Raw genomic sequence first — 7,371 nt, forward strand, 5'->3', positions numbered from 1 at the left:
CACTGGCTGTTGAGTCAAGATTAGTAAACGGCCTCGCAAGCGGGAGATGCAGGGTTCGATCCCCAGTGCCACCGGGTACCCACTGGTGGTAAAATGGGTACAAGCTTTCCTCTGGCGTGGTGCTTGGCTTCTGGAGAGTGAAATGCTTGGGAAATGGGTCTTCACCCCACCTTGAGAAGAAGAAAATCCTTGTGCTACGGCGCTCTTTGGCCTCAGATGCCCTCGCGCCATGAAAATTCACCATCACCACCAAGATGAGTAAACGGTTCATCGCTCATACTGAACCCTAACGCAAAGCATTACATTCGCACTCCGGATAATAAAGCAGTGCCGCTGACTAACCTGTCTCCCACACTTCAATCTCAGATCACCTTGGACTTACAGCATCATCATTTGCGCTACCATGAGCCGCATATGGAATGAGGTATCCATGACGCAAAAAAATGCTGCACACCCTTATTCGCCACTTTTTTCTAATTGCAAGAATAATGAAAACCTCACCTCAGGAAACCACGGCTGAATTAGCAATCGCCTCGAGAACGTGTACTGTTTCCCGCTTTGTAGGGGGCACTGCAGACCACTCTTGGAGCACGCCTGTTTCTTGAAGCCTGGTATTTGCAGCCACTCCCCTGGTATTAGCACTCCTCGGATGAACGCTTGAAGCTTTTCGAAGCTCTCCGCTGCGGAGACGCGGCATTGCACAGTGAATCACTAAAACCAAAGCGGCGCGCTTAAGGGAATAAACATACCCAGAAATTCTGGGCAAAAGCATTTGTGAACAGGTAACCATTTATGAACACAATTTTTTCCATATAATGTAAAATTTCACTATAACAATCAACATATCTGCAGATAAAACGACGTCAGTCTTGAATTTTGTCTTCTATTAACGTTTTTGCTATCGCCAAAAGCGTTCGCCATGTGTATTTATGGCAGTCTTAACTGTTCGATGGGACCGATGGAAACACTTTAAAGGAAATATTTTCCTACATATCTGAAGAATATGCCATTCCCTTCAAAATTACCGTAAAATTTTCTTACAATTTTCTAATTTTCTAATTTTCTGTCCCACATTGCTGGAAATGTGCAGCCCTTGTTCCTTTCTCCTTTCATTGGCTGAGAGCTTTCATAGTTCAAATTTTATCCACAGGTATGACAAAATCAGGTAACAGAAATCTGAATAGGCACAAAAAAACAGGCACACACGCTCTCTAATTGTATTATCAACAAAATGCAAGAGTGCCCATATAAAAAATAAATTTGCACAAAACACGGGAGCACAGAAACACAGATACTACAGCCAGTATTGCAGTAGAGCTGCAACAGAAAGGAAGATAAAAAAATACTGCTTCAATAATATATACACATAATATATTGCAGGCAGAGGAGACAGGTTAAGTAATAATGGACACTTGAAATGATTTTCAAATCAAAGAAGATTGTTTGCTGATTTAATATCGAAATTTCAAGAATACGGAAACGACATTCGAGAAAGTCGTTGATTTAGACGGCGGGAAATTATTATGGAGTGAGATATATCTGATATTGGTGCTTGCAAACATGGTATTCAGAACTGCATGCGGCATCAGTGAATGCAGCATATTAGCAATGTCGGATTAACCATACAAGAGTCAAAAATTATTTGCCAATAATATCATCGCACATAAGCGTGATAAGTCGACTAGATGTGTGCATAGCAATTCGCGAGACTTCATTTCTTCCTGATGTAGCGCACAAGTGATAGTGTCTCCTAACCAGTGTTTTGACGTTATAATCGCAAAATATTTCTGTTGTAACGCTAGTTTTACCGTATCAGCAACGAAGCCAAGAAGAAAGGACGAAGTTTATGTGAAATCTCTCTACACGGACCTTGCACCCAGATCTGAAGCTCTGGCTTCCATCCGGCCAACCACGACATGAAGCAACTTTGCTGTGTTGCCTGTGGCTTGGTGTAGCTTTCACCAAGTACTACTCCTTCTTAATAGGTATGGCTGACAGCCCTGCATGTGCCATCTGCGGGTGTGATGAGACAATAGCCGACTTTCTTTGTGAATGCCCTGCATACATCGCCGAAAGACAGTCTCTCTGCCGTGCACTGGAGCATCTCAACCTGTGCCCACTGACGGAAACGAAGATTCTCGGCCACTGGCCGCGGCGGTCGTCGGCGGTGAAGGCCTCCAAGACACTGTTCCGCTTTTTAAGGACTTCTGGCCTGCACGATAGGTTGTCACTTTGCCGAACGCGCTGACTTTGCATAGTGACTTTAATTTCCGGCAACTGTATTTTCTCCTTCATCTTTTTCTCCCCTCACCCCTTTCCCCCCGTGCAGGGTAGCAAACCGGCTATTCGTCTGGTTAATCTCTCTGCCTTTCCTCCTCCTCCTCCCTACACGGAGTATATATGAAAATTACAATTTTTGCCACAAGGCACACTGTCCTAAACTTTAATTTCCAGACAATGATTTTGAAGGTTACACACCTTCCCGAAGAAGTAAATGGCTGCGTTCACGCCCTTAAAATTCTTGAGAAACTTACAGGGAACAAAGTCCACCTCGAGGCGTACCACCTTCCCTCTCTCCAAGGCGCAGGGCAGCTCTGGACAGGGAGACACACGAACTTCTTTTATGCTGCCTCCTGTAAGCGAGGGTGAGTGGCGCATTTAAAATTTTTTTTAATCTTTCAAGCCGCGTACTTCATTAGAACCTACGCTGAAAACAACCGCCCGTAAACCTCAATAAATATAACTGGATGAGGTCTGAAAGCTTTTCTTGTTATGAAGAGCTTGAATTAGCAGCAGTCTTTCTTAAGTTACTTCTTGTCGACCAGAACAAAGCGTCCGTACGCCTAAACCGTTGTTAAAATTAAGCGTTTTCTAAATTCTTGAGAAGAAAATTGAAAACAGTTCACTGCATCAAGTCAGAGCCAGGAAACCAAGTAACGCCTGCGGTTAAGAAAATAACTACATGGAGATTGCACTCCTGGCAGATATGTGTACGACCCGCGCTAGCTGGTGCACGTTATGCCTCTGCAATTATTACATTTGTTTTGCATCCGGCCACGCATGAGAGGATGACTAGTGTGTTGTACGTTTGGGAGGCAAAAAGAACGTGCGTTATGGGGAAGGAAATGAGTCCGCAAGGACCTGAGAATCCTATTGTGTAGTTCATCTGCGGGTGCCGTTCTGAGAGCGTCCATCCTCTGTCCAACACTTTACCGCCTCTGGCCTATCGCGACGTTCAGTCCAACGTTCAGTGCACGCCGCCCCGCATCGGCTGAATCCACGGCTCTCCCGACAAGCGACTGATGTGCCACGTACGTTTTGCGTAAATGCGGTGGCGGCTTCACTCTAAACACGAAAACACCCATAATGGAGTAAAAAAAACGCGCCCTCTAGGGCACTTCCTATTATAAAAGGTAGTGAGCTAGAAAACAGTTTACTCCGTTTGTACTCATTTATGTTTAGAGTGTACAGCTCAGGAGTGGAGGATGGCCCTTCAGTCATTCATTTCAAAACATTTTAGTCAGTTGCTTTTCCAAGACATTCAGCGGCGTCTTGTTAGAAGCCAGCGCCCCACATTATGACAACGAAGTCAGTATGAGATGCGATGCGTGAGGCTGAGTACGAGATGGTGACGTGATCGCGGACGCTGTAGCCTCGTATAGCCACCGCTACCGCTCCGCACGGAGGCGGACGAACCTCGGTGTAACGGCTGTATCTGCACAATGTTATCTAGGAAGAAGTTTGAACGCCTTATTATGTATAAAGCAAGTATACGAGGAAGCCGAAAGCAGACTTTGCGCAGGCGCGAACGCTTGCTAGCGTCGTACAGTCGTTCCGTATCTAACAACTGCAATAATGCATGAATGGCAGACAAGTTGCGTTCCACGGTGCAAGCGGAGTTTTGAGACTTTCCTCAAAGGCCCCACGGGAGGAAATTGTTGTCATCCCCGGAAACATTCACTTTAAGATATTTTCCATGAACGTTCCGACAAAAAAAAGGCCTCCACGCTCGGCCAGTCATGTGACGCAGCCTCGCGCAGGAATTTCCAGCAAACGAATGCTAAGCGGCACGCAACCCAGACGTAATTCAAGAGCCAATGTAACATTGTGAAAAATGTTAAATAATAGATTTGGTGGCCGTGTGGCGACAAAGGCCGTCTGATAACATGAAGCTATCATGACAGCGGCCAACATTTGAATGAGTTCGTGTAGAAAGTGCCGCATATCTGGCTGGGCTGCAAGCGCAGAGTGTCCCATGGACTGACTTCAAAAAGGCTTATGTCTTGTTCCTTGAGAAATTTAATTACTTTTTTATGTAAGGAATCACAGACAAAAAAGGAAACCGCTGAGTTATACTTCTTGCATCGATACGGGAAGAGGGCTGCGTGTACATTTAGTTAGATGTACGACTGCTGATCCTTCGCGAGTGTCAGCCCTATACCCGCTTTATGTTTCAGGGCATGTAAACGAATATCCATTTCATCGATTAGCTACACAAATGAAAGAAATCAAATGTCACGAAAGATTTCTGTGCAATATCCGTATTCTGCCTCGCTCTCCATGTTGATACCGCACGTATTTCAAATAATAATTGCCAACTGGAATTACTCGTACACACACTAGCTATGCTTCATACGAGCGCTTCCTGCCTTTGGTTTTTCTTGCTAGAAAAGAAACACCGCATTTTTCAGTCGCATCACTTTGATCGGCTGTAGTGATTACAGTGAACTGCTGAAAATACACTTGAATTGAGTTAACTTGCAAAAAGAAAGGCACCCAAGACATGCCTACGCCACTTCTCTCGTTGCATTTCAATCGAAACCTGACCTTCCACGTTAATTGAATGTCCAGCATCAATGTAGTACACAAATGAGAGATAGAAGGACTAAGATGCTGGGAAAGTGAAAGGTGTTAAGCGAAATTATTATTTTTCATGCATGCCTAGGCCATCAAGTCTTGGTAAGCACACAATAAACGATACATTTCCAGTATTAAGTAGCAAATCCTGCGGCGTGAATGGAGGGACAGCATCCAAGTGAGCCTAAATGATGTCGTTCATGGTCACTTGAGTCCTCGGGGATTACAAATCACAATCAGTGATCACAAAATGTTGCGTTGAGCTACAAAATGTTTTGGCTAACGTGGCATGTTATGGGTACGCTAACCAATGACTAACATGATGTACCAAGTTGGATGCATTCATGTGAGTAGCACGTCGCCGCCGATGTCTGCAACAGATGTCTTACTCGGAGCGACAAATCCAGACCCCCATTTCTTTTTCTTTATATCGTTCCATTACAGATCAGGCCATCTCCAGCCGCTCCCTACCGTAAACGAAACGAGCGCATTAAATTTCGGCTCACCGCACTTCTCCAATGCCGTGATGTCGAGAGTGGCCGAACAGCTGGCGGCGAGTAGCAGTAATCCAGTAAACGTTTTAGCCGAGGCAGCGACGAATGAGCTGTGAAAACGGGCCATTACGGAGGGGCGATGCCGGTACCTGTCTTCAAAGCAAGCTCGCGGTCGAGTGCGTGCGCTCGCCGACAAGGATATTTTCATACCACGAAGATGGCTTCGCGTGTCGGTACCCCCTCCCCTCATAGCACTATTTTTCTATTTCCTTCAGTGCTGCCATCTGTTCTTATCTTGTCACGTAATGCTGAGTGCTTCAGTGCATCTGGGGTGTCTGTGATTTCCGCACGCTCCAACCATTAACCCTTTGAGGCGCTGCTTACACCATTCTGTACATTCCGAACTAGCAGCTTTTACGGGGATTTTAACTAAAGCTAGCAGAGACCTTTTCATTTCTTTCGATTCTAGCCACCATCATAAAGCAAACATGGTGCTTTTTGTACGAACTATCTATCCCAGTAAATATTATTACGCAACAAAGACTTAATTGGTAGCATGTCAGTCGCCAAATTCTCGTAGACAGGTTCTTCCACCATCAATAACAATGTTTTTCTCGGTTTCTTGCATCATACGCACCATCAAAACAAAATGTGATTCACCGCTCTCATGGATGTTTATTAGAGAGGGCGGGAGGGGGCGGTATGCAGTGCATGCCTTCCTGGACTTACGGGGCTGGGATGTAGGTGCTCTCGCACATGTGGCGAGGGCTCCTTGTCACCGGGGTGTATCGGTAGCTAAACCGTCGTCATCGCTCCAGATGACGCGGTTGCTGCCAACGCGCGACCTTCCTTTCAATCCTTTCCCTCATATCTCTTTCAACTCTCCTATTGTCTGCGCGTGGCACCGATTGTTGCTCAGCTTGAGCCAGTGGGCATGCCCGTGCACTTTCCTTTTCATTCTTCCTGCAGTCGCAACAACAATATGTTTATTTGGCAAATATGCCGCGGCGGCTCAGTGATTACGGAGCTCGGCTATTAATCCGGAGTACCCGGGTTCGAACCCGACCGCGGCAGCTGCGTTCCGATGGAGGCGAAACGCAAAGGCGCCCGTGTGCTGTGCGACGTCAGCGCGCGTTAAAGATCCCCAGGTGGTCAAAATTATTCCGGAGCCCTCCTCTACGGCACCTCTTTCTGCCTTTCTTCTTTCACTCACTCCTTTATCCCTTCCCTTTCGGCGCGGTTCAGGTTTCCGCCGGTATGTGAGACAGATACTGCGCCATTTCCTTTCCCCAGCCGATTTTCATTTTGAAATCCTGGTATTTCATATAGTTTTGTTGCCACGTGTCTTGTTTTCACTATTTTTGGTTAATTCGAACCTGTGCATCTCTTCAATTATGATGTCTATTGAGATTTCTCGTCCTGCGTTTTCGCTCGTAGTTGTTTCCATCAAGGACGTTTAGCTCTCTGTCCCGGTACCTGCAAGATGCCAGGCAGCTGTGAGAGGCCAGTGCTGTGGCGATGCTGGCACATGCCGGCATATGGAACTGATTCAGAAAAGGTGTGCAGTTTTGTATTAGAAGATTCGAATGATCTGCGAGGGTCACAAACCTTGCCAATCACAGGAGCTTAATTTAGACCATTTCATTTTGCATCCAAACATTGAAACACCGGAACCACATTTTGAAAGACAGAGTTCACCACACAACATAGAAGGATAAACTGATACTCAAGCATACAGCCTATTAAATCATTTTTCTTTTCCTCACCTGTACCTGCCGTATTGCTTGTGTGGTGCATAGCTGCAAATTTTTGATGCGCTTGCCATGCCAATTTCAACTTCAGGTGTTACTTGCGTAAGCACTCTATTTCAGTGTGCTTAAGTTTTGTATAAGTTTGATGTTGCCTCTTCAGTTTTGATTCGTGTGGTATTTCTTCTTTTCCCTTTATTTCCATCTATATGCTCAAAGTGTCTTTATTTATTGAAGTGGTTTGTTTATTCCCATACTTCGTGCAGTTACCT

General features: G+C 45.6%; 1 long non-coding RNA gene across 1 annotated transcript; it reads right to left on the reverse strand.

Moving 5' to 3' along the window:
- Positions 1-430: 430 nt before the first annotated feature.
- On the reverse strand, positions 431-5,444 carry LOC144101850 (uncharacterized). Its single transcript, XR_013308073.1, has 3 exons — positions 5,364-5,444; positions 2,535-2,633; positions 431-680 (listed from the first exon to the last, which is right to left on the reverse strand). It is a non-coding gene; the product is annotated as an uncharacterized LOC144101850 (long non-coding RNA).
- Positions 5,445-7,371: the final 1,927 nt, after the last annotated feature.

Source organism: Amblyomma americanum, chromosome 8 (assembly GCF_052857255.1).
Source record: "Amblyomma americanum isolate KBUSLIRL-KWMA chromosome 8, ASM5285725v1, whole genome shotgun sequence".
Classification (NCBI taxonomy): Eukaryota; Metazoa; Arthropoda; class Arachnida; order Ixodida; family Ixodidae; genus Amblyomma; species Amblyomma americanum.